This window comes from Heterocephalus glaber, unplaced genomic scaffold (assembly GCF_053883595.1).
Source record: "Heterocephalus glaber isolate CG9 unplaced genomic scaffold, H.glaber_assembly_v1.0 deba00001188, whole genome shotgun sequence".
Lineage (NCBI taxonomy): Eukaryota > Metazoa > Chordata > Mammalia > Rodentia > Bathyergidae > Heterocephalus > Heterocephalus glaber.
The window spans coordinates 1-27,525 of record NW_028258210.1 but is presented as its reverse complement, the minus strand read 5'-3'; the positions used below and the strand labels follow the sequence as shown (position 1 = coordinate 27,525).

At 41.0% G+C, this 27,525-nt stretch overlaps 1 long non-coding RNA gene and 1 pseudogene across 4 annotated transcripts in view; one reads left to right on the top strand and one right to left on the bottom strand.

Annotated features, from left to right (window-relative positions):
• Positions 1-3,163, bottom strand: part of LOC101700179 (olfactory receptor 7D2-like) — a 29,360-nt pseudogene extending 26,197 nt beyond the window's left edge. The window contains exon 1 of the transcript XR_015451109.1: positions 3,045-3,163. The product of XR_015451109.1 is annotated as an olfactory receptor 7D2-like (transcript). The remainder of the gene's footprint in view (positions 1-3,044) is intronic.
• Positions 1-27,241, top strand: part of LOC147828241 (uncharacterized) — a 50,721-nt gene extending 23,480 nt beyond the window's left edge. For 2 of the 3 annotated variants that reach the window (XR_015451111.1, XR_015451110.1), the window contains 2 exons: positions 16,851-17,031; positions 27,063-27,241. This is a non-coding gene — a long non-coding RNA (uncharacterized LOC147828241). Of the gene's footprint in view, positions 1-3,662; positions 3,852-16,850; positions 17,032-27,062 lie in introns of those variants that run through there. The other variant, XR_015451112.1, reaches the window with a different exon arrangement.
• The last annotated feature ends 284 nt before the right edge of the window (positions 27,242-27,525 follow it).

The window sequence follows — 27,525 nt, the reverse complement described above, 5'->3', positions numbered from 1 at the left end:
TCAGACAAAGAAGTAGAAATAGCAAATAAACATGTGAAAAAGTATTTAACATCACTGATCATTGGAGAGATGCAGAGGAAAACAACACTGAGATTACATCTCACCCCAGAAGTAATGGCTGCTATCATGAAATCAACAAATAGCAAATGCTGGCAGGGCTGTGGGGAATTTGGAATACTGCTCCACTGCTGGTGAGAGTGTAAACTGGTGCAACCACTGTGGAAATCATTGTGGAGATACATCAAAGATGTAGGATTGGAAGACCCATTTGACCCAGCTATTCCTGTGCTGGTTATCTTCCCAAATAATTAAATGAGTCATACCACAGCAATATGTCTGTACCCATGTTCATAGCACCACAGTTTGTGATAGCTAATACTTGGAAAGAGCCCAATTGCCATCAACTGGAGATTGGATAACGAAACTGGCTTCTTATCAACATGACCCTTTTTCTTACAGCTAGGTGGCCTGTGATGTCATGTGGTGAGGCAGAATTCCAACACAGAGCAGGACAATTGCTCATTGAAATCCTTTGACATTATCAGTCTCATATTGTTTTGGCCAGAGCAAGTTACAAAATCCTAAATTCACTTCAAGTCTTATGTGATGACTCCTTTCACATTTATCCTCACCCTTTAAATAAAAGAATGAGGGTGAAATAGTTATCCCCCCATCTCTGTGTAAAGGCTGGAGTGAACATGTTCTCTTGGCTTTTCTGAATTTTTGAGTCTGATTACCTTCTAGGAGACAGGTCGCTTTTCTCTATCTTCAAAATCTGTTATACAGCATCTCCTCTGCTACAGGATGTCTTTACACTTGCTAATAAGGATTCTGGTAAATACATCAAGCCCGCCAAGTTAATATCTTACAATCTTCCCTCGTAGGACTCTTAATTTCATCACATCTACAAACTTCCCTTGGATGAAAGGGAGGTGACATAATCACAAGTTGCACGAATTCAGGATCAGAACCTGTGGGAGACTATATCTAGCATCCAGATCAGCTGCCAAACAACTTTGACCTCAGAACCCTTACTCATATGTGCACAAACATTCTTGCACCATCAAAATACAGTTCTCAGTTTGTAAACTTGTTTGAATGGAATAGTCAGCAAACATTTCTGTATAAGTCCTGATGGTGAATATCCCTGGCTTCATAAGCCAGATGATCTCTTTCACAGACTCAACTCTGCTACAGCAAGTATGAATACAATCTCTAACAAAAATAAACAAGTAGGTGTGACTAAAGTGTAATTAAGGATTTAAATGTTTAAAATGAATAACTGTTAATTTGAAATAGGAAAAGGTCCAAAGGGGTAGGGGGTAGTGGGAGGTGCAGGGCAAAAGAAAGAAGGGAAAGGAAAAATTATGAGAAAAGAAAAAAAAAATGGAAATGAAATCTATGTAAATAGGGAAGGCTGGAGGGGGTGAAGGGTGCACAGGTAGTGGGGAAAAAATAAGAACCAAGATACATCATTTTCAGGTACAAGCACCCAATGATAAATGTAAACTTACTGTATACCTAAGATGTACCAATAAAAGAATTTAAGGAAAAAACTAATTTCTGTGAGTGTAAGGAAACAATTTACAGGATGGGAGAAAATATTTGCAAATAATAATATCTAATATGAGGTTAATATCCAAAATGCAGTGGTGCCTTGGTTTTTCAACTTAATTTGTTTTCCATTTTGGAGAAGACAGCTGCATTTGCGTTTCTGTTTGAGGAACATGGTCCTGGTCATGTTTGTCACCTGATGCGGAGTTTGTAAACGGAAGCAAAATTTGTGAATGCTTTTGTTTGGGAACCAAGTCGTTTGCAAAGAGAAGTGTTCTTGAATTGAGGCATTACTTTATCCAAGGAAATTCATCTAAACAAAACTGATTTTAAAGTAAGCAAATAAGTTAAACATTCATTTCTCCAAAGAAATTTGGAAATAAGCACACAAAAGATTTTTAATACCACTAATTATTGGGAAAATGAAAATGAAAACCACACCGTCTCCTGGCCAGGAATTGAGCTTAGTGGTGCCGCCACTTGCCTCACAAAGACCTGGTCCGGAGTTTGATCACTGCTACCAAAAACTAAATGAAACCAAACAAAACAAAAAAACACACTATCACCTTGTACCTCATAAAATCAACTTATATGCCATTTATAAGAAATAAACCTAAATAACATTAGAAAGATTGAAAAGGCAAAAGATTTACACGTTAACATGGAAAATAGTAACAGTCATATCAGAAAAGTATGCAAAGGCATGAAACAGAACAAAATGAAGGATAAAATGAAAGTAAGACAATCCAGAATTATGAGAGAAAGGAGGGACAGAGTCTACGTAAATGGAAAACAGAAATACTACAGAAAAGGTGACAGACACACAAGAGCTGGCAATTGCAACATAATTTAGTGACTCTTTGACAGGTAGCTGAGGGCAAGGAAAAATAGGTATGTTATTTAAACAGTATTATGAATGAAGTTGCATATATGCATTCATTGCAAGTTCTAAACTCTGAACCTTATAGAAAAATAGTGTACCTATTTTTCCAGTAAAAGTAGAAGACTTAACTGAAAGTCTAAATAATCAGTTTCAACCAATCAAAAAAGCCTCGTAAGGATTTCAAAAAGGAAAAAGATCGTATCGTTTTTAAATCGGTGTTAATTACTAAAACTAGGCAGAATATTAGGTCGTTTAAAAAAATAATGCCTGGAAGTAAGGAAATGCAGGAAGGCAAACAAATATGGTAATAGCAGTTCTTCATTTCTGGGAAACAGGATTACGGTGAATTTTATTTTCTTCCTCTTGTCTGACTCTACTTTTAAAGCTTTCCTTAATTATTACATTATATTTATGATGTGAACTTATTTTAAAATATCAAAACATAAATATTACATTTAAAAATACAAATACAAATGTTGTACTTCAAGAAAAGTTCACCCTTCTAAATGCCTATGTTAAGAATAAAGAAAACTAGCGCGCTCCCCATGCACCGCGCCCCCGCAGGAGCGGCCTCAGCGCCAGGCCGCCCCGCCCCCGCCTTGCCCACCTCTGCCCAATGCTGCTCAGGCGCTGCCTGGCTTCCTCCGCGCCAGTGACGCCACAGCGCAGCCTCGCGGTCCCTGTCCCCAGGCCCTCCGGAGCCGCGGCGACCCAGCCCACTGCCATGTCCAGGAGCCTGAGGAACAAGAGCCACTGGAAGAGCAAAGTCCACAAGGGGGGCGCAGAGAACGGCCAGTTCCCCTACCTTGGTGACGCGCGGCTGGGCAAGGTGGCCTCGGAGAGCGGCAGCAGGCTGGTGTCGGAGGAGCTGCTCCTGGAGGTGCACTAGACTCAGGTGGCCGGGCTCACCAACGGGGACTTGCTGCGGTCATCAGGAACTGCCAAGGCCCGCTGAGGCTCAAGTGCTTCCGGTGAGGTGAGCGGCGTGCGTCGTCTGCCTGTGGCGTCGGCGTGGGGTTAGGCGTGTGGCATCAGCGTGCGGAGTCAGCGAATGGAGTCTGCGTGTGGCGTTGGCATTTGGGGTAGGAGTGCGGGGTTGGCTGGCATCGACGGCGTCGAGTTCGGCATGCTGCGTCAGCGTGCGGGGTAGCTTTTGGGGTCAGCGTGCGGCGTAGGCATGTGGCGTAGGTGTGCGGCGCACACGTGCGGGGTCGGGACGCGGGGGTAGGTGTTACGTGTCCGCGTCGGCAGAAGCACTTGAGCCTCAGCGGGCCTTGGTAGTTCCTGATGACCGCAGCAAGTCCCCGTTGGTGAGCCCGGCCACCTGAGTCTAGTGCACCTCCAGGAGCAGCTCCTCCGACACCAGCCTTCTGCCGCTCTCCGAAGCCACCTTGCCCAGCCGCGCGTCACCAAGGTAGGGGAACTGGCCGTTCTCTGCGCCCCCCTTGTGGACTTTGCTCTTCCAGTGGCTCTTGTTCCTCAGGCTCCTGGACATGGCAGTGGGCTGGGTCGCCGCGGCTCCAGAGGGCCTGGGGACAGGGACCGCGAGGCTGCGCTGTGGCATCACTGGCGCGGAGGAAGCCAGGCAGCGCCTGAGCAGCATTGGGCAGAGGTGGGCAAGGCGGGGGCGGGGCGGCCTGGAGCTGGGGCCGCTCCTGCGGGGGCGCGGTGCATGGGGAGCGCGCTAGTTTTCTTTATTCTTAACATAGGCATTTAGAAGGGTGAACTTTTCTTGAAGTACGACATTTGTATTTGTATTTTTAAATGTAATATTTATGTTTTGGTATTTTAAAATAAGTTCACATCATAAATATAATGTAATAATTATGGAAGCTTTAAAAGTAGAGTCAGACAAGAGGAAGAAAATAAAATTCACCATAATCCTGTTTCCCAGAAATGAAGAACTGCTATTACCATATTTGTTTGCCTTCCTGCATTTCCTTACTTCCAGGCATTATTTTTTAAACGACCTAATATTTTGCCTAGTTTTAGTAATTCGCACTGATTTAAAAACGATACGATCTTTTTCCTTTTTGAAATCCTTACGAGGCTTTTTTGATTGGTTGAAACTGATTATTTAGACTTTCAGTTAAGTCTTCTACTTTTACTGGAAAAATAGGTACACTATTTTTCTATAAGGTTCAGAGTTTAGACTTTGTAATGAATGCATATATGCAACTTCATTCATAATACTGTTTAAATAACATACCTATTTTTCCTTGCCCTCAGCTACCTGTCAAAGATTCACTAAATTATGTTGCAATTGCCAGCTCTTGTGTGTCTGTCACCTTTTCTGTAGTATTTCTGTTTTCCATTTACGTAGACTCTGTCCCTCCTTTCTTTCATAATTCTGGATTGTCTTCATTTCACTCTTCATTTTGTTCTGTTTCATGCCTTTGCATACTTTTCTGATATGACTGTTACTATTTTCCATGTTAACGTGTAAATCTTTTCCCTTTTCAATCTTTCTAATGTTATTTAGGTTTATTTCTTATAAATGGCATATAAGTTGATTTTATGAGGTACAAGGTGATAGTGTGTTTTTTTGTTTTGTTTTGTTTTGTTTAGATTTTGGTACCAGCGATCAATCTCCAGACCTTGTGCTTGTGAGGCAGGTGGGGCACCACTGTGCTAAATTGCTGGCCCTGAGATGGTGTGGTTCTGATTTTCATTTTCACGAAACATCTTTTGTGTACTTATTTGCCACCTTTAATTTTCTTTGGAGAAATAAGTATTAAAATTATTTGCTTACTTTAAAATCAGTTTTGTTAAGTTGAAATTCCTTGTATAAAATAATGCCTTGATTCATGAACACTTCTGTTTGCAAACAATTCGTTTTCTAAACAAAAGCATTCAAAAAATTTTGCTTGCATTTGCAAACTGCTTATCAAGTGACAAACATGACCACGGCCATCTTCCCCACACAAACACAAACACAAACTCAGCCATCCATGTTCTCCAAAATGTAAAACAAATTAAGTTCATAAACCAAGGCAACACTGCATTTTGGATGTTAACCTCGTATTAGATAATATTATTTGTACATATTTTCTCCCATTCTGTAAATTGTTTCCTTACACTCACAGAAGTTTTAAAGTTTGATATGGTTCCATTTATCTTTTTTTTAATTTTCTTTCTGACATTTTTTATTCAGGAAGTCATTGTTCAGTTCAGTGTTTGGATTCCTGATTCTTTTGAGAGTTTCATAATTTTAGATCTTGTGTTTCGATCTTGAGTCCATATTGAGTCAATTTTTGAATGACGTATAAGATAAGGGCCCAACTTCATTCTTTTGCAGGTGGGTATCTAGTGTTCCCCACACCATTTGTTGAGGTTATTTTTTGCCATCGTGTGGTCTTGGCATCACTGCCAAATAATTTGGCCAGATATTGAAGAGTTTATTTCTGGGCTCTCTATTCAGATCCACTGAATGGCCAGCGCCCCATTGTCTTAATTATTGTTGTTTTGTAGTATGTTTGAAGACAGGATGTGTGAGGCCTCCAGTTGTGTTGTTTCAGGATTGGGTTGGCTACCTGGAGTCCTTTGTGGTTTCATGCAGCTTTGAGGATCACTTTTTTCTGTTTCTGCAAAGAACGCCATTACGGTTTTGGGAGAGATTTCCTTGCATCTGTAAATTGCTTTGTGTAGCGTGGACATTTTATCAGTATTACGACTTCCAATCTACAATATATCTTCATTTGTTCATATCTTTGATTTAGTTAAGCGATATTTTGTTGTTTTTATTGTAGAAGTCATTCACTTCTTTGGTTACTTTCATTCCTATTCTTTTTCATGGTATGTATTGTTCATGCTATATATCGATTTCTGAATTTTCTTCTCATGTTTGTCATTGTGAGTGTATAAAATACAGCTGATTCTGTATTTTTATTCTGCAATTTTACTTTGGTTGTAATACTTTTTTATTACTATCTTTAGGTGTTTCTGGAGATAAGCTTGTTTTACCTGTGAACAGAACTAATTTTATGGGTTTTTTCCATTTGTATGCCTATTTCTTGTCTGATTGTTCTAGTTAGAGCTTACTCACTAGTCGGAGTAATTCAACTTGTGAATAGTGGTGTTGAGACTGGATCTCCTTGCCTTTTTCCTGATATCAGAGCAAAAGCTTTTAGTTCCTTCCTGTCAGTATGATCTGCAGTGTGAGATTTTCGTATATACCGTTTTCAATTATATAGCATTTCCTACCGTTTTCTATGTTCTCAGATTGATTTTTTTTAATTAGAACTGCATGTTTGGTTGTATTAAATCATTTTTCTGTATGGATCAAGGTGATCACTTGCTTTCTGTTCTTTATCTTGTTATAAGGTAATCGATTTTCATATGGTTAACAAACTTGCATCCCAGTAGTGAGTTCCCCTTATCTCCTGAGTTTGGGGGTTTCTACTCAGGCCTCCCTTCTGCAGCCTCTTTGGTGCTATACAGAGTCGTGGTGCTGGCGCACCCCCTAGTGTCTACATATGGTACAACTGGTAAATATGGTACTGGTGGTACCCATGATACTGCAGACTGTGGTGCAAGATTCATGGACTGTTTTCAGGGATCCCCTGCTTAGGTTCTTTTCCTGTAGCTACTTGGATACAGCAAGACACAAAGCAGTCCTTCTGTCCCACGAAAAGGTAGATGTTTTGGAAAACTTCTGCAGCAAGGGAGTATGTCGCTTTCAATTTCCACTACCATTTTATCAGATTACTAATTTTCCCATAATCTTTTCAGTTGTGTGACCTGTATGAGATATATCTCCATTTGTGTTTGCCCCATTCCCGTCCCTCCCTTCAACTCTTTTTTCTTTGTATGTGTAAAAGCTTTGTTTCCATTTTTTCCTTCTATTCTATTTTATCTTGTTGTTTCCCCCTCCCACCTCCCTCTTTCCCCTTCCCACTTAAACATTTTCTTCCTATTTTCCAATATCTGTTATACATTTTGGACCTTATTTACCCTTTTGGTTTCTCACACCAGAGAAACAATGCAATACTCAAACCTGTGTCTCATTGATGAAGCATATAGTGTCAAGGTGCGTCCGTTTACCTGGAAAGGTTTTTTTTTTTTTGTACTGGGGATCGAACTCGGGACCTTGTGCTTGCAAGGCAGGTGCCTGAACTACTGAGCTAAATCCCCAGCCCTTGGTTAACTTTTTTTTAGTTTGAGCAGTAAGTACTCCATTGTATAAAAAAACCACCACATCTTGTGTATTCATCCATTGAAGGGAATTTGGCCATCTTGTTTCCAAGATTTCCCTATTACATATTGTGCTGTGATAACATGGTTGTGTATATATTGCTGTGATATAACGCTTTTAATGATTTTGGGGAGATACTTCCCATCCTTTTCATAGTGGAAGAAGTTTGTATGCTCTTTAAAAACAGCAATGAAAAACTAGGAAATCTGCCTATGGTTTCAGTTTCAAGAACTTCAAGTTTAATGTCAGGAACAGATAGATGCTTCGTATGTAGCAGGCACAGTAGGAGGTGTGATTTTCCATCCCAAGAGTTCATTCTCTGTCAAGACGCTGTGATCAGGGTCCTCACTGAGAGATCTGTTTATTTTGAGGAGGATTTTCTTTCCTGGGTTGCCTTCAGTTTCATTTCAGTTTCAATAGGGACCACGGAGTTCTTCCACAAATGTCCATAGCAGTTTTCCTTAATGAATAAAACAGTTTTAGTTTATATCCCCTGGATGGCCCAGAGTGGAGGATCCATAGCAGGTTGTAACTTTCAGGTCCACATGGATAGTTATTCAGCCTCGGACAGTGATCTCAATCACAAAGTGCAGTGTTCAGTGCTGCGACCTAGTGTGAGGGGACAGCAGGTGGTGACTGCAAGGTACAGTCTTTGTGAGGCCTTCAGTTTACCTCCCTGCTGGGGCTGGTTACCTTTTACTCAGTCGTTTCTTTTCATGAGCCCATTGCTCCAGCTTGACTGGCTATTGAAGCAGGTGGTTTCCTATTCAGAGGGAACTCAGAATAGCCATATGGTTAGATCTGCAGTGTCTCCAAAAAGCCTCATGTGAATCAATTCACAGAAGAATTCATAGCTCAATGTGTTGTTAGGAGGTGGGGCTTGGTCAGGGAAGTGGTTCCCTGGGGCTGTATCTTCCTCTCTGGCTCCTCCCTTCCCTCTCGGCTTCTGGGCCACAGTGGATGATTGGAGCAGCTTTCCTTCCTGGCAACCCCTTCCACCATGCCTTTTCAGTGTCAGCGAACCATGGACTAAAGCTTCTGAGACTATGAGCCAAAATAAATCTGTCCTCCTTTACGTTGTGAGTGTCAGGTATTGTTTTGCAGTATCAGAAAAGTGACTAAAATGTTATATTTGTAGTAAATGCTATTGAATAGGTACTGATAACTATACTAAGTGAATAAAGAGTACACATTGTATTCATCACTAGGTTAGGTGAAAATGCTGGAACCCCAATTCAAACTAATTTCAGCAAAAAGTAATCCAGTCCTGTCATTGGGAAGCCATGTTTTCCTGGATACAGGCACTATGCTCTACTTTTAAAATCATGACTACTTGCACTGGGCTGCTTCTCCTCTTAAGTGAGCTTTCTACAAGCTGGGGAAAAGGACCCGAACAATAGTTCCCAACTCCCAGCAGTAAAAATGGAAAGGAAAACAAAACACAAAACCACAGGATCGGCCCACTGCAGACAGGCAGGTCTGTGCATGCCCTACCGAGGTCCCGGGTCACGCGGAAGATGCAGAATCATCCCGCTGCAGACAGGCAGCCACCTGGTACCACACTACAAAGATGCAGAGGACACCAGAACACCAGACCAAGGTACTGAGTCCTGCTGCTCCCGGCCCAGAGGTAGGGGCTTCTTAGCCACCGTCCCACTGCTCCTGGTCCAGAGGAAGGGGCTTCCCAGCCGCCATCCCTCCCGCTGCTCCCAGCCCACAGGAAAGGGCTTTTGGGTCACCATCCCTACTGCTGCTCCTGGCCACTCTCCCGCCTCTCCCAGCTCAGAGGAGGTAATCCGTGCAGGTGCTAACAGCCCCCCGCCCAAGTCGAAATGAGAAAACACGTAAATAAGTCTCAAAACCAGACTTCCTGATCACCTACAGCAACCCCAAAGGGAAACGAGATGGAACACTCTGATACTCAACCACCTGGACCCACTGAACTGGCAACAAAAGGGGATCTGGAAAAAATGAAGTCAGAAATAATTTCTCAGATAACAGGAGAAATTGTGCCCCTAGTGCAAGACATGATTAATAAATCTAGAGAGGATCTGAGGAACATGATGGAATCCCAACATAGGAAACAAATGGAATCCATAAAACAGATGTAAATAGATTTCCAGGACATGAAAAACTCCATTGAAAGTCTACACAGCAGAATGAGCCAATGTGAGGACAGAATTTCAGATATAGAAGATAAGATTGCAGTTAGTGACCAGGAAAAGAAAAATTGCTTCAAAATTATAAGGGAACATTAGAAATCAATCCAGCAGCTGCTAGATGATGCAAAGAAGAATAACATAAGACTGACTGGGCTCAATGAAGACACAGGAGAGAGTGCAGATGACATAAAAAAATCTCTTCACAGAAATAATGGCAGAAAACTTCCCAAGCAGGGGGAAAGAGCTAGACATACAGATAAGTAAGGCATATAGGACTCCAAATAGCCTTGATCAAAAAAAATCTACACATAGGCATATAATTGTTAAGATTCCAGAAACACAACAGAAGAACAAAGTTCTCCAAGCAATCAGAGAAAAGAAACAAATCACATACAAAGGAAAGCCCATCAGAATCACAACAGACTTCTCAACACAAACCATCAAGACAAGAAGAGCTTGGAGTGACATATTCCAAGCCCTAAAAGAAAACAGCCTCCAACCCAGATTGATGTACCCGGCAAAACTATCTTTCAAAATGGATGGAGAAATAAGATACTTTCATGAAAAAGAGCTCCTTAGGAACTTCTTAAATACCAAACCAGCACTCCAAAGAATTTTACACAATATCCTAGGAACAGACATTGAGGTTCACAACCCCAGGAAGCAAAGCAAAATGAACCCATCTGGCATGACAAGAAATTAAATGTAAAGGGGGAGAAGCCAACAAAAAGAAAAAGTCATGGCAATGACAAGTCAATACATTTCAGTCATAACTATCAATGTTAATGGTCTCAATTCACCAAGCAAAAGAAATAGACTGGCAGAATGGCTCAAGAAGCAAAATCCAACAATATGCTCCATACAAGAAACACTTAATTCAAAAGGAAACTCATAGACTGAAAGTTAAAGGGGGAAAACAATACTCCATGCGACAGGAACCCAAAAAAAGCAGGAGTAGCTATACTCTTTGCAAATCAAGTAGATTTCAAACCAACACTGATTGAGAGATGAAGAAGGACACTACATCCTTGTAAAGGGAAGAAACCAAGAGGAAGAGATGACAATTATAAATATGCACCAAACACTAGTGGACCCAACTATATAAAACAAATACTAACTGACATGAAAAGTCATATATGCACTAATACAATTGTAGTGGGGGACCTCAGCATCCCACTGTCACAAATAAATAGATCAACTAGACTCAAAATAAGTAATGAAATACTAAAACTCGAACTCTTGAACAAATGAACTTAACAGATGTTTACAGAGTCTTCCACCCCACAAAATCAGAATACACATTCTTCTCAGCTGCACATGACTCATTCTTCAAAATAGACCACATACTCACACATAGAACATGTTTAAGTGCAAAGGAATTGAAGTTATCCCCTGTATATTATCCAATCATAGTGCAGTGAAATTGGAGATCCATAACAAAAGAAACTCAAAAGATTTCATAAACACATGGAAATTGAACAACACACTTCTGAATAACCAATGGGTCACAGAGGAAATTAAAGAAATCAGACAGTTCTTTCAATTAAATGACAATGACAATACAACATATCAGAATCTATGGGACACAATGAAAGCAGTCTTACGAGGGAAATTCATAGCACTGAATATGCATATTAGGAAAACAGAAGGAGCCCAATTAAACAATCTGATGCTGAACCTCAAGCTTCTAGAAAAAGAAGAGCAGGACAACCCCAGAGCTCATACAAGGGAGTAAATTCTAAAGATCAGAGGAGAAATCGATGCAACGGAGACTAAGACAACGATACAAAAAATCAATGAAGCCAAGAGTTGGTTCTTCGAAAGAATCAACAAAATTGACCAACCTTTAGCCAACCTTGTCAGAAAAAGGAAAGAAAATGCCCAAATCCATGCAATTCGGAATGAAAATTGTGAAATTACAACAGACCCAGCACAAATCCAGAGGATCATCAATACCTACTTCCAGAACCTATACGCCAATAAGATGGACAACACAGCAGAAATGGACAGATTCCTAGATACATGTGAATTACCAAAGTTGAAGGAAGAAGACCTAAAAATTCTGAACAACCCAATATCAACCAATGAAATAGAAAATGTAATTAAAAACTTATCAACTAAGAAAACCCCAGGCCTGATGGCTTCACTGCTGAATTCTACAAGACATTTAGAGAGGAACTGCTGCCACTACTGTTTAAACTCTTCACTGAAATTGAAAGGGAAGGAATACTCCCACATTCATTCCTGGAAGCAAGCATCACTTTGATCCCCAAAGCAGAGAAAGACCCAACTGAAAAAGAGAACTGTAGGCCAATCTCACTAATGAACATAGATGCAAAAATCCTTAATAAGAGACTGGCAAACAGAATGCAGAAGATCATCAAGAAGATCATACACCCTGATCAAGTGGGATTCAGCCCAGGGATGCAGGGATGCTTCAGCATACACAAATCAATCAATGTAATACACTATATCAATAGAGCCAAGGACAAAAACCATATGATTATCTCCATAGATGCAGATAAAGCATTTGACAAAATCCAACATGCATTTATGATAAAAGCACTACAAAGAATTGGAATAGATGGTCTCCACCTCAAACTGATAAAAGCCATCTATGAAAAACCAACAGCCAATGTCATACTAAATGGTCAAAAACTGAAATCCTTCCCACTAAAATCAGGATCAAGACAAGGATGCCCACTATCCCCATTCTTATTCAATATAGTTCTGGAAACATTAGCCATGACAATTAGACAAGAGAAAGAAATAAAAGGAATAAACATAGGTAATGAAGAAGTCAAATTGGCATTATTTGCAGATGACAATGATACTCTATGTAGAAGACCCCAAGAACTCCACCAAAAGTCTTCTAGACTTAATAACCAAATTCAGTCAAGTAGCTGGTTACAAGGTCAACACAAGAAAATCAATAGCTTTCCTCTACACCAATGACAGACTCACTGAGAGAGAAATAGGGCAAATAATTCCTTTCACAATAGCATCCAAAAAATTGAAATACCTAGGTATCATCCTAAGGAAAGAAATCAAAGACCTCTTCTCTGAAAACTAAGGCACTCTGAAAAAAGAGATTGAAGATATCAGAAAATGGACAGGCATCCCCTGCTCCTGGGTAGGAAGGATTAATATAGTGCAAATGGCCATACTTCCAAAACTGCTATATAGATTTAATGCAATTCCAATTGAGATTCCAGCAGCATACTTCATAGACCTTCAGAAAACAATCCACAAATTCATTTGGAACAAGAAGAGACCCAGAATAGCAGAAGCAATTCTAGGTAACAGAGACATAGCAGGGAGTATCACAATCCCCAACCTGCAACTACACTACAAAGCTACTGTGATAAAAACAGCACGGGACTGGCAAAGAAACAGACCTGAGCACCAGTGGAACAGATCAGAAGATGCAGAAACAACACCAGACACACTGAGCCATCTCATCTTCGACAAAGGAGCCAAACACCCTCACTGGAGGAAAGATAGTCTCTTTAATAAATGGTGCTCGAAAAATTGGGCTTCAACTTGCCAAAGATTAAAACTAGACTTATATCTCTCGCCATGCACTAAACTAAAATCAAAATGGATTAAAGATCTAAATATTAAAATAGAAACTCTGAACCAGTTGGAACAGAGGTTAGGTAGAACCCTTGAAGACATCAGTGTAGGAAAAGATTTTATGAACAAAACCTCAGTTGCCCATGAACTAGCACAAACAATCAACAAGTGGGATCTCTCCTTATTAAAAGGCTTCTGCACAGCAAGAGAAACCACCAGCAGTGTGAAGACACAACACACAATGTGGGAAAAAATCTTCACCTGCTCTTCCTCAGACAAAGGTCTATTATCTCGAATCTATAAAGAACTTAAAAAGATCAGATCTCCCAAATTTAAAGACCCAATCCAAGAATGGGCATCTGAAATGAGCAGACATTTCTCAGACAAACAAGTAGAAATAGCAAATAAATACATGTAAAAATGTTCAACATCACTGGTCATTCGAGAGATGCAAATGAAAACAGTGCTGAGATTCCACTTCACTCCAGAAAGAATGGCTGCTATCATGACATCAACCAATAACAAATGCTGGCGGGGCTGTGGGGAAAGAGGAACCCTGCTCCACTGCTGGTGGGAGTGTAGACTGGTGGGACCACTGTGCAAATCAGTATGGAGATACCTCAAAGAACTAGGACTGGAAGTCCCATTTGACCCTGCTATTCCCCTGCTGGGTATCTTCCTCAAAGAATTAAAAGAATCATACCACAGTGATATATGTGCACTCATGTTCATAGCAGCACAGTTTGTAATAGCTAACACTTGGAAACAGCCCAAATGCCCATCAACTGGAGACTGGATAAAGAAAACGTGGTTTTTTTTATAAAATGGAGTACTACTCAGCCATAAAAAGTGAGAAATTACAGACTTGTATAGCTAAGTGGATGCACATTGAGGTGATACTCTTAAGTGAAATAAATAGGACACACATGAACAAATACTGAATAGTTTCTCAGGTGTGAGAAACTGAAAGTGTAAATAAGGACTAAATGTATAATAGGTAATGTGACATAGGAAGAGAAGGGGCAAAGGGGAAGGAAGTGGGAGGGCTAGGGGAAAGGATAGAAGGGAATGGGATTAATATGAGAAAATGGAAAAATAGGAACAAAATCTTTGTAAATAGGGAGGACTGGAGGGGTTGAAGGGAGGGCCGGGCAAGGGTGAAAATTAAGAACCAAGAGAGACTATGTAAAGATGCAGATTTCCAATGATGAATGTCATTGTATTGTATACCTAAAATGTACCAATGATTAGAATGAATAATCGATAATGCAAAATAGGAAGAAAAGGTCCAAAGGGGTAGGGGTAGTGGGAGGGGCAGGGGAAAGGAAAGAAGGGAAAGGAAAAAAGATGAGAAATGGAAAAAATGGAAATAAAGTCTTTGTAAATAGGGAAGGGTGGAGGGTGTGAAGGGAGGGCTAGGAATGGGGAAACAATAAGAACCAAGATGCATTATGTAAAGGTACAGTTCCCAATGAGAAATGTAATTGTGTTGTATACCTACAATGTACCAATAAAAGAACTTAATTTAAAAAAAAAAAAAGCCCAAAACCACAGGAGCAGCAAAACTCTCCCTGTCTGCCTGGGACTCCCTGGAGGCTTCCTGGCTGAGATTGCCGTGTTTGTGCTTTGCTCAGCTCCAGGTGGGTGCTAGGTCCCTGTACATCCCGTGCTCTTACCCAGGATGGAGCAGTGACCCTCTGAGGAAAACAGGAGTCCTGTTAACAGAGGGACAACCGTTGGTGGCAGACCAAAGTTAACAAAGATTCCCCTATAAATCAGCCTACCTAAAATGGATGCAGTCTGTTTATTCCTTCTGATGCTGCACGATCTCCCCTCTGGGTTAAGCAGTCCTGCACAAAAGTGGCACAGGAGAACTGCAGCATTTTAGGCCCATGGACCTGCTTGTGTTGAACTTGGTAGGATGCTGTGTTATCGTGCCGCAGTGAAAGGCAGTGTACTGAGAGACCCTGAGTAATGCCTGCTGCTGTTGGAAGATAGTACTGAGGACACCACTCTAGTTCAGTCTCTGTGTCATAGGATGCCATGGGCAAAAACACCAGGAAGAGTCACACTGTTTCCAAATACCTTTTCAATTTCACTTTGTAAACACAGTGACTTCTGAAATGGATAAGGTGCCCTTCCTTGCCTTGCTAGAGTGACAGAAACAGTTTGACAGCTTGTCTTAATCAAGTCTACCTGGCTTCCAAGCATGGCAAGTTTTTAGTGCTAACCGCACTCTTTTATTGGTACTTTACATTTCCTTCAGTGCAGTTGTCCAATTGCTTTTTCTTTATCCTTTTGGACTATGTATCTTTTATAAACTTCCTTAAACCTTTTGTGAGAAAAACTGGAGAGATATATACATAGAGAGAGATAATTTTGTGAAAATTTCACTCCATGGATTGGAAAATCACCACAAAATCAGTAAATCTGCTTGGCTTTGGCAAGAAGTTTATTAACAGCATTTATTTGGGTTTAAGTTTTAGACAAAGAAATTGTGAACACCACAGAATGGGTAGGTCGATGAAGGGGTCATTTTTTACCCAATGAAAAACATTTTGAGCTTTGAATAGATTGTGAGCTCTTACACTAAGATAAGCAATGGCCTGTGTCAGGCTAGGAAAACCATGCGATACATGTGAGCTGTATCCAAACTGTGTTCACATATCTGGAAGTTAACTTTTCCTTTCGAATATCTATTTGCCATGTAATGTCAGTTAAGGAAAAAAAAAAGTTTTCATTTGATTTAAAGTGGAAATGCTCACCTATGGCTTGTGGACCAGTACTGTCCCATATTCAGTTTTTCATAAGAATTTTACTGAAAGAGACATACTGTGTTTATTAACTGTGTTTGGTTAATAACTGTGTGTTCGGTTAATTACAGTGTTATTAACTGTGTTTGGCTGGTTTGGGGGCCCTCACAGTGGGGTTTAGCAGTTGTAACACAGACAGTATGGCAGATTGTAAACTTGCCTCTATGCTCTAGGAAGGCAAGTGCCTTGCCTTTTGGTACACTTAATGACACCATATTGATGCTTAAATACTTACTAAAGAAGGTGTGAATGAATGAATGAAATGAAAAAATAAATTTGACAAAATTTTATTTTACAAAAATAATATGATGCATATAATACATTTGAGGAGGACTTGTGAGTGGCACTTCAGCTGGGTCTGGAAGTTGGGGTGGGGCTTGGCCAAGGTCAGCAGAGAGAAGTCAATGCAGAACTGTATGTGGGTGGCATTGGGTACAGAATGGGACAGACAGCAAGGCACTTGATTGGGAGAGGAATCACATAATGTGTTAGCAGAGCTGAGTCTCCCAGAAATGTTTTCCATTTTAAAGTAGTTAGAATATAATTTACAGTACTTTCTTTTTAAAAGCAGTATTTCCCCCAAATAATACCTGAACTCTTCATTTCAGCAAAAATTTTAAATCTACTTTGTTTATTTTTACAAGTGTTCTCATGATTTTGTCAAACAGATACAGGTCCCGATTCCATTGGACCTGTCTTATACAACTGTGGACCAGCGGGAGAGAGAGTGCAGCTCCAAGCAGGTTGTGAAGTGACTGGGGTCTGGTCAGTGTGGCGAAGTCTGGGAAGGCTGTGGAACACCACCGCTCCAGTAGCTGTGAAAACATGAAGACCAAGTGTGAGAATATGGTAGGTTAACACAATATGCTGACTTTTATGAGCACGGTTTTGCACTGTGAACACCCAGGAGGTGGTAGGGCAGCAGTTGCTGGCATGGAGCAGGTATTGTCATCATTCTGTCCACCCCAGGGGACCATGACCTGTGGACAGGCTTTGAAATATCAAAGCCAGGATGGGCTTCAGTTCATTTAATTGCAAAATCTCCCCTTTCAAGACTCCAGTGCTGCATTTCTTCTGTAAACATTGTCTTTTCTATTCCAATGGCTTTCCTCCCTTTTGCTCCAGGCCTTTCCAAAAAAAATAGTAAGAATATTTAAAAAAATTAAATGGCATCTTCATGCTGTGCTGTTCAGGGCATAACAGTTTTTTACACACCAAATTGTATATTCTGAAAAGGTAAAACAGTTCATCTAAAAGACTTCATATTTGAAAATATAGTAACTATATTTCCCATCTTGTTTGTCCCTGTGGTAGGAAGGAAAAATATACTGAAACTGACATTCAGTCACCCAGGTGTTATCCCCTCTGTGATAGATGTGGAGTAAGAGAATCCAGAGTGATTAAGTAAATTTCTGAAAATTTACTGTTCATATACTCTTCTTTTTTGTATTAAATTCTTTTATTGGTACATTGTAGGTATACAACACAATTACATTTCTCATTGGGAGTTGTACCTTGACATAATGCATCTTGGTTCTTATTTTTTCCCCATTCCTAGCCCTCCCTTCACACCCTCCACCCTTCCCTATTTACAAAGACTTTATTTCCATTTTTTCCATTTCTCATCTTTTTTCCTTTCCCTTCTTTCCTTTCCCCTGCCCCTCCCACTACCACTACCCCTTTGGACCTTTTCTTCCTATTTTACATTATCGATTATTCATTCTAATCATTGGTACATTTTAGGTATACAATATAATGACATTCATCATTGGAAATTTGCCCCTTTACATAGTCTCTCTTGGTTCTTAATTTTCACCCTTGCCCGGCCCTCCCTTCAACCCCTCCAGAAGATTTTGTTCCTATTTTTCCATTTTCTCATATTAATCCCATTCCCTTCTATCCTTTCCCCTAGCCCTCCCACTTTCTTCCCCTTTGCCCCTTCTCTTCCTATGTCACATTACCTATTATACATTTAGTCCTTATTTACACTTTCAGTTTCTCACACCTGAGAAACTATTCGGTATTTACACGTGTGTCCTATTTATTTCACTTAAGAGTATCACCTCAATGTGCATCCACTTAGCTATACATGTCTCTAATTTCTCATTTTTTATGGATGAGTAGTACTCCATTTTAGTAAAAAACCACATTTTCTTTTTCCAGTCTCCAGTTGATGGGCATTTGGGCTGTTTCCATGTGTTAGCTATTACAAACTGTGCTGCTATGAACATGGGTGCACATATATCACTGTGGTATGATTCTTTTAATTCTTTGAGGAAGATACCCAGCAGGGGAATAGCAGAGTCAAATGGGACTTCCAGTCCTAGTTCTTTGAGGTATCTCCACACTGATTTGCACAGTGGTCCCACCAGTCTACACTCCCACCAGCAGTGGAGCAGGGTTCCTCTTTCCCCACAGCCCCGCCAGCATTTGTTATTGGTTGATGTCATGATAGCAGCCATTCTTTCTGGAGTGAAGTGGAATCTCAGCACTGTTTTCATTTGCATCTCTCGAATGACCAGTGATGTTGAACATTTTTTCATGTATTTATTTGCTATTTCTACTTGTTTGTCTGAGAAATGTCTGCTCATTTCAGATGCCCATTCTTGGTTGGGTCTTTAAATTTGGGAGATCTGATCTTTTTAAGTTCTTTATAGATTCGAGATAGTAGACCTTTGTCTGAGGAAGAGCAGGTGAAGATTTTTTTCCACATTGTGTGTTGTGTCTTCACACTGCTGGTGGTTTCTCTTGCTGTGCAGAAGCCTTTTAATAAGGAGAGATCCCACTTGTTGATTGTTTGTGCTAGTTCACGGGCAACTGAGGTTTTGTTCATAAAATCTTTTCCTACACTGATGTCTTCAAGGGTTCTACCTAACCTCTGTTCCAACTGGTTCAGAGTTTCTATTTTAATATTTAGATCTTTAATCCATTTTGATTTTAGTTTAGTGCATGGTGAGAGATATAGATCTAGTTTTAATCTTTGGCAAGTTGAAGCCCAATTTTTCGAGCACCATTTATTAAAGAGACTATCTTTCCTCCAGTGAGGGTGTTTGGCTCCTTTGTCGAAGATGAGATGGCTCAGTGTGTCTGGTGTTGTTTCTGCATCTTCTGATCTGTTCCACTGGTGCTCAGGTCTGTTTCTTTGCCAGTCCCGTGCTGTTTTTATCACAGTAGCTTTGTAGTGTAGTTGCAGGTTGCGGATTGTGATCCCCCTGCCATGTCTCTGTTACCTAGAATTGCTTTTGCTATTCTGGATCTCTTCTTGCTCCAAATGAATTTGTGGATTGTTTTCTGAAGGTCTATGAAGTATGCTCCTGGGATCTCAATTGGAATTGCATTAAATCTATACCGCAGTTTTGGAAGTATGGCCATTTTCACTATATTACTCCTTCCTACCCAGGAGCAGGGGATGTCTGTCCATTTTCTGATATCATCTTCAATCTCTTTTTTCAGAGTGCCATAGTGTTCAGAGAAGAGGTCCTTGATTTCTTTCCTTAGGATGATTCCTAGGTATTTCAATTTTTTGGATGCTCTTGTGAAAGGAATTATTTGCCCTATTTCTCTCTCAGTGAGTCTGTCATTGGTGTAGAGGAAAGCTTTTGATTTTTGTGTGTTGACTTTGTAACCAGCTACTTGACTGAATTTGGTTATTAAGTCTAGAAGACTTTTGGTGGAGTTCTTGGGGTCTTCTACATAGAGTATCATGTCATCTGCAAATAATGCCAATTTGACTTCTTCATTACCTATGTTTATTCCTTTTATTTCTTTCTCTTGTCCGATTGTCGTGGCTAATGTTTCCAGAACTATATTGAACAAGAGTGGTGATAATGGACATCCTTGTCCTGTTCCTAATTTTCGTGTGAAGGATTTCAGTTTTTGACCATTTAATATGATGTTGGCTGTTGGTTTTTCATAGATGGCTTTTATAAGTTTGAGGTAGATACCATCTATTGCAATTTTTTGTAGGGTTTTTATCATAAATATGTGTTGGATTTTGTCAAATGCATTTTCTGCATCTATGGAGATAATCATATGGTTTTTGTCCTTGGCTCTATTGATATAATGTATTACACTGATTGATTTGCGTATGTTGAACCATCCCTGAATCGCTAGGATGAGTCCCACTTGATCAGGGTGTATGATCTTCTTCATGATCTTCTGCATTCTGTTTGCCAGTCTCTTATTAAGGATTTTTGCATCTATGTTCATTAGTGAGATTGGCCTATAGTTGTCCTTTTTGGTTGGGTCTTTCTCTTCTTTGGGGATCAAAGTGATGCTTGCTTCCAGGAATGAATTTGGGAGTATTGCTTCCCTTTCAATTTCATTGAAGAGTTTAAACAGCAGTGGCAGTAGTTCCTCTCCAAATGTCTTGTAGAATTCAGCAGTGAAGCTATCAGGGCCCGGGCTTTTCTTAGTTGTTAAGTTTTTAATTACGTTTTCAATTTCATTGGTTAATAATGGGTTGTTTAGAATTTTTAGGTCTTCTTCATTCAACTTTGGTAATTCATATGTATGTAGGAATCTGTCCATTTCTTCTTTGTTGTCCATCTTATTGGTCTATAGGTTCTGGAAGTAGGTATTGATGGTCCTCTGGATTTCTGCTGGGTCTGTTGTAATTTCACAATTTTCATTCCTAATTGCATGGATTTGGGCCTTTTCTTTCCTTTTTCTGATAAAATTGTCTAAGGGTTTGTCAATTTTGTTGATTCGTTCAAAGAACCAACTCTGGGCTTCATTGATTTTTTGTATCATTCTTTTAGACTCCATTGCATTGATGTCTCCTCTGATCTTTATAATTTCCTCCCTTGTATGAGCTTTGGGTTTGTCCTGCTCTTCTTTTTTTAGAAGCTTGAGGTTCAGCATCAGGTTGTTTAATTGGGCTTATTCTGTTTTCCTAATATGTATATTCACTGCTATGAATTTTCCTTGTAAGACTGCTTTCATTGTGTCCCATAGATTCTGATATGTTGTATTGTCACTGTCCTTTAATTGAAGAAACTGTCTGATTTCTTCTTTAATTTTGTCTATGACCCATTGGTTATTTAGAAGTGTGTTGTTCAATTTCCACATACTTATGAAAATTTTCAAGTTTGTTTTACTATAGATCTCCAATTTCATCACACTATGGTCCAATAATATGCAGGGGATAACTTCAATTTCTTTGCACTTACTTAAACATGTTCTATGTGTGAGTATGTGGTCTATTTTGGAGAATGACCCATGTGCAGCTGAGAAGAATGTGTATTCTGATTTTGTGGGGTGGAAGACTCTGTAAACATCTGTTTGTTCAAGAGTTTGAGTTCTAGTATTTCATTACTTATTTTTTGTCTAGTTGATCTATTTGTGACAGTGGGGTGTTGAGGTCCCCCACTACAATTGTATTAGTGCATAGATGACTTTTCATGTCCGTTAGTATTTGTTTTATATAGTTGGGTGCACTAGTGTTTGGTGCATAGATATTTATGATTGTCATCTCTTCCTCTTGGATTCTGCCCTTTACAAGGATGTAGTGTCCTTCTTTGTCTCTCTTAACCAGTGTTGGTTTGAAATCTACTTGATCTGCCAAGAGGATATCTAGTCCTGCTTTTTTTCGGGTTCCTGTCACATGCAGTATTGTTTTCCACCCTTTAACTTTCAGTCTATGAGTTTCCTTTTGAATGAAGTGTGTTTCTTGTATGCAGCATGTTGTTGGATTTTGCTTCTTGAGCCATTCTGCCAGTCTATTTCTTTTGATTGGTGAATTGAGACCATTATCATTGATGGTTATAACTGAAACATTCTGACTTGTCATTGCCATGACTTTTTCTTTTTGTTGGGTTCTCCCCCTTTACATTTAATTCCTTGTCATGCCAGATGGGTTCATTCTGCTTTGCTTCCTGGGGTTGTGATCCTCAATGTCTGTTCCTAGGATATTGTGTAAAATTCTTTGGAGTGCTGGTTTGGTATTCATGAAGTTGCTAAGGTGCTCTTTGTCATGAAAGTATCTTATTTCTCCATCCATTTTGAAAGATAGTTTTGCAGGGTACATCAATCTGGGTTGGAGGCTGTTTTCTTTTAGGGCTTGGAATATGTCACTCCAAGCTCTTCTTGCCTTGATGGTTTGTGTTGAGAAGTCTGCTGTGATTCTGATGGGCTTTCCTTTGTATGTGATTTGTTTCTTTTCTCCAACTGCTTATAGAACTTTGTTCTTTGTTGAGTTTGTGGAATCTTAACAATTATATGCCTATGTGTAGATTTTTTTTGATCAAGGCTATTTGGAGTCCTATATTCCTCACTTATCTGTATGTCAAGTTCTTTTCCCCAGCTTGGGAAGTTTTCTACCATTACTGCTGCAAAGAGTTTTTTTTTATGTCATCTGCACTCTCTCCTGTTTCTTCATTGACTCCGATCAGTCTTATGTTATTCTTCTTTGCATTGTCTAGCAGCTGCTGGGTTGATTTCTCATGTTCCCTTACAATTTTAAAGCAATTTTTCTTTTCCTGGTCACTAATTGCAATCTTATCTTCTATATGTGAAATTCTATCTTCACACTGGTTCATTCTACTTCGCAGACTTTCGATGGAGTTTTTAATCTCTTGGAAATCTGTTTGTATCTATTTTATAGATTAAATTTGTTTCCTATGTTGGGATTCCATCATATTCCTCAGATCCTCTATTTTTTTATCTGTGTCCTCTCTAGATTTATTAATCATGTCTTGCACCATGAGCAAAATCTTTGCTGTTGGACGGGGAATTTAGCTCAGTGGTTTCACCTCCTGCTGTGCAAGCACAAGGACCCGAGTTCGATCCCCAGTACCAAAAACAAAAAACAAAAAAACAAAAACAAAAACAAAATCTTTGCTGTTATCTGAGTAATTATTTCTGATTTCGTTTTTCCCAGATCCTCTTTTGTTGCCAGCTCAGAGTCCAGGTGGTTGAGTGTCAGATGGTTCCATCTTGTTTCCCTTTGGGGTTTCTGTAGGTGATCCAGAAGTCTGTTTTTGAGGCTTGTTTATGTGTCTTCTCATTTCCATGGGGGGTGCTTCTGGCGCCCGTCCGGTTCACTTTCTCTGCCCTAGGAGCTTGGGATGGCAGCAGGGGAGCTTCCTTCCAGGTGCTGGGACCGGCTCAGCTCCTCTGCCCTAGGAGCTTGGGATGGTGGTGGGGGAGCTTCCTTCTGGGTGCTGGGACTGGCTCACCTTCTTGGCCCTAGGAGCCTGGGATGGAGGCGGGGAGCTTCTTTCTGGCTGCTGGGACCGGCTCACCCTCTCTGCCCTAGAAGCCTGGGATGCAGGTTCGGAGCTTTCTTCCCGGTGCTGGGACCAGCTGAGTTGAGCTTCACTGCCCTAGGAGCCTGGGATAGCGGGGGGGGAGCTTCCTTCCAGGTGCTGGGACCGGCTCACCCTCTCTGCCCTAGAATCCTGGGATGGAGGTGGGGAGCTTCCTTCTGAGTGCTGGGACTGGCTGAGCTTCAGTACCCTAGGAGCCTGGGATGGCAGTGGGGGAGCTTCCTTCTGGGTGCTGGGACCAGCTGAGTTTCTGGGAGTGTTTTTTTCATGATCCAGTGACATTGCGGCAGAACAACCTGCCCAGCAAAGAGGCACTGGAATCAGTGCAGGTGACCGGTTGATGAGGATTAGTAACTTGGGATGATAGTTTTCCCCTCAGATTGGTTGTGGCATCCAGGTGGGGAGAAAACATTTGTGCAAGTGGTGATGAATGATGGGAAAGCCATGTGCTCTTGCAAGGTATGCTGAATTACATGGCTTTAAAATGGTTTGTTTGGCCTTCTCTTCAGGGGTGTATATATGTGTGTGTGTGTGTGTTTGTGTGTCTGTGTGTGTATATATATATAATATGTATATATATATGTATATATAAGGATGAAAGTCAGTTTCTTGAGGTGAGATTGCTGATGGTAAGTTAATTACTAATGTGGACATAGCATGAGTCATGCTTCCCTAAGGAGGTCAAAAATGAGCTTCTGCCAAACCTGGTATTGTGGTGTTTTATGCCAAGTTATCTCAAAAATGCCTGAGTCAAGATCAGATCTTGCATGTGGCCAACTTCAGCCATGGGTCATCATTTATCTTTGTTTGTTTGAGACAAGGTCTTAATATGTAGTTCAGCCTGTCCTTGAACTCACTATGTAGCCCAGGCTGGGATCAAACTCAAAGCGATCCTCTTGGCTCAGCCTCTTGAATGCTGGGATTACAGGCATGTGCCACCATGCCCACCTTTTGTTTCTCAGGAGTGTTGGAGGAGGGCACATGGGCAACCTTCTGTTTGTACCACTGTTTGGTGTATGTATGACTCAGGGTAGAAGGAGAGAGCCTTTGTGGTGGTTACAAGTAAGAACCTCATTTCATGTAGAATGATTAGGCCTTAATGTATTTTTTGTGTTCACAGCCAGAGATTGCTGATTGTATCCAAATGCCAATCACTGGGAATACTGACCCTCAGAACATCTTCAGGCTTCACTTTAACAGCTTTGTCCTTTCTGTTCTACAAGGACCCAGATAGTCCAACAAGTGGGTTCTGCAAACTAATGCAGTGACCTCTGCCATTCATTCTCACAATTAGTGCTGCAAGGAGATGTGTACTAAGTCAGTATTCCTCGATGTGGTGTTGACAGGGCTACCTATGCATGTCAGAGTGAGCCACAGAAAATATGCAGAAGGATCCTTAAAGATAGATGGTAAGTGTGTGTTTAGGTCCAGCACACCTGCCAGGTGAGAAGATAACAGAGGTGTCCCTGGGCATTCCAGGCCCCTACCTTGAAATTCAGGTACTTAGATCAGAAGGGATGGAGTCTTTAGCCATGCTACTATTTCAGGGGATCCTTGGCATGAACAGGGACAAATGGTTGCCCAACTGGTGAGGATTGAATGTGTGATTCTTTTTTTTTTTTTTTTGGTACCGGGGATCGAACTTGGGTCCTTGCTCTTGTGCAGCAGGCAGTGAAACCACTGAGCTAAATTCCTGGCCCTGAATGTGTGATTCTATCCAGGGTTTGTACTTGCTGGAGCACTGCCCATGTAGCAATCAGCATAGGAGAGTTTGCAGGTGTCCCCTTAGGAGAGGTTTAATTCTGGGGATTGGACTGTGTTCCTGGCAAGAATCCCAACATTGAAGTTGGTTTCTTTGTCACTCAGTGGTTTTCTTGTGCATTGAGATGCTCATTCAGCTCTATGTTGAAACCTTCTCCCTCATACTTTCTCCAGTTCCCCTTGAAGAGAGGATCCTGAAGTCTAAAAGCTGTGGCCATAAATCATGCGAAGGTAGCAATCAGGGTCCTCATATCACTTTAGGGAATACATCATCTGGATCCAGATGAATGTCAGAAGGGAACATATACTGAGATGGTCTCATGTTTCCTGGGACTATCTCTGTGAACAAGCCTTCCTGGTTTTTGTAAGGAAGCATTAGGTGCTATTGCTTCCCTGCCTGCAAGTCTCATCCACTTTATACTTGTCCCAGCAGGGGAATAAATGGGGCAACACATCATTGTTACGGGGGGGGGGGTCCTTTGGTAGGAACTGGGGCAGTTGGGCAGGTATCTTCTGGAGAGTGTCCATTAACTGTTGACAGCTCGTCCATGGGCCCATAGGAGGAGCACAGTGGAGGTGATATACTCTGAATGAGAGGAAGTCGTGGAGATTGTGCAGGTACATATGGAAGAAGGGACTGGTAAAGAGTAGGAGTTCTTGGGCATCTTTCCCACTGAACAGTTCTGAAGAGATGGTGACCCAGGAGAAGCCAAACCTTTGAGTAGTGCCAGGATCCAGGTAAGGGTAGGTATGGGCCTGCATCTCGGTACAGGACAGAGAATCTCCATGAAACTTGGTAAGTGATGGGGACAATGAGGTTTGTTTTGGTCTTATTTTGAGTACAGGTACCCAGGGAAGCAATGAATATGGAACTTTGCCAGTCTAGTGACCAGGAGTTTGTGCTTCGTATATGGTGAAGGAAAATGAATGTTGAGGGCCTGTGTGTCCTGAGATTGCCCATACCCTCATCTAGTGACACTGTGGTGGGCCAGTGTGCAGACCAGAATGAAAAGAATCTTTATAGGACTAGTTGATAATGATTAGTTTCATGGGATGATAGTGTTCTCCTCAGATTGGTTCTGGTATGTGGGTGAAACAAAAGCCTTCTCTTCAAGTAGTGATGTCCAATGTGAGGGCCGAATACTCTTGCAGAGCAAACTGCATGCTGAATTACATGGTGTTATCACAGTGTAGCTGGTAAAATGCAGCAGTTAAGAAAAGTTTGTTGAGGAAAGATTGCAGATTGTCAGGTAACTCCTAATGTGGACATAGCCTGTTTCACAAGGCTTGTTATTCATCAGAGAGGTCAAAAGGAATCTGTGCCTAATCTGGTCCTGCCATATTTTATCACCAGCCGTCCTGCCAAGGACCTAGCTGGTGATCAGGTTTTGTGAGATGTTGCTCCCATTGTCTGTAGAACACCTTTCTTTTCTGCTAAACATTGGAGAGGAGACCTGAGCATCTTGGTCATTTCTACATTTTTTGGACATTTGTGCTACTGAAGGTAAAATAAGAGGCTTTCCCCAATGGCTATGGGTAAGCATTCAGTTTTCATGTAGGATGGCTGGCCTACATACAGTTTTCAAGTTCTCCATCCTTGAACAAGATGCATGGATACTTGTTCATATCCTGCTTTTTACCAGTATTGATCCTTGGAACTCCCTTAGATTCCTGTATAAGGAGAGATAATTTTTACCAGGTGTTGTCTGTCGACTTCTGCAAGGATGCATGTCATGAACCCAGCAGTTCCTGAAAACAAGCACAGTAACCTTTGCAGTTCTCATCTGTGCCGGTGTGAGGCGATGTGGACTAAATCCCTCTTGTGTTTTCCCTCTTGTGTTTTTTTCACAGGGCTCCTGTTGTCAGAGTGAGACACACAAAGTACAGTGATCTCTACACACCTCCATGGAAGTGTGGACTTATGTCCAGGCCACCAACAAGGATGCTTTGAAATTCTACATGCACATGTGACAAAAGTGTCCCTCATTCTTCCTGTCCACTGTGTTGATTTGGAGGATTTCAGGTCACATGAGGGAATCCTCAGCCAGTCCACTGAGTACAAGGGTACACTCGGGGCTTGGATAGGTCGTCACAATGGATACCAAAACACAGTGAGCATGAAAATGTTACTTCTGTGCAGGTTTTGGCCCTTGTTCTGGTTGGTTGCAGGAGTAAGATAGGTGAGTTTGAAGTTTGTCCACCTAGGAGAGTTTTGAACTCTGGGGACAGTAATGTTTCCTTGGCAATCTCTCAGTATACAGGTAGGTTCTTAGTGTTCATCAGAGTTTTCTTGGCACAGAAATGCTTATGGACT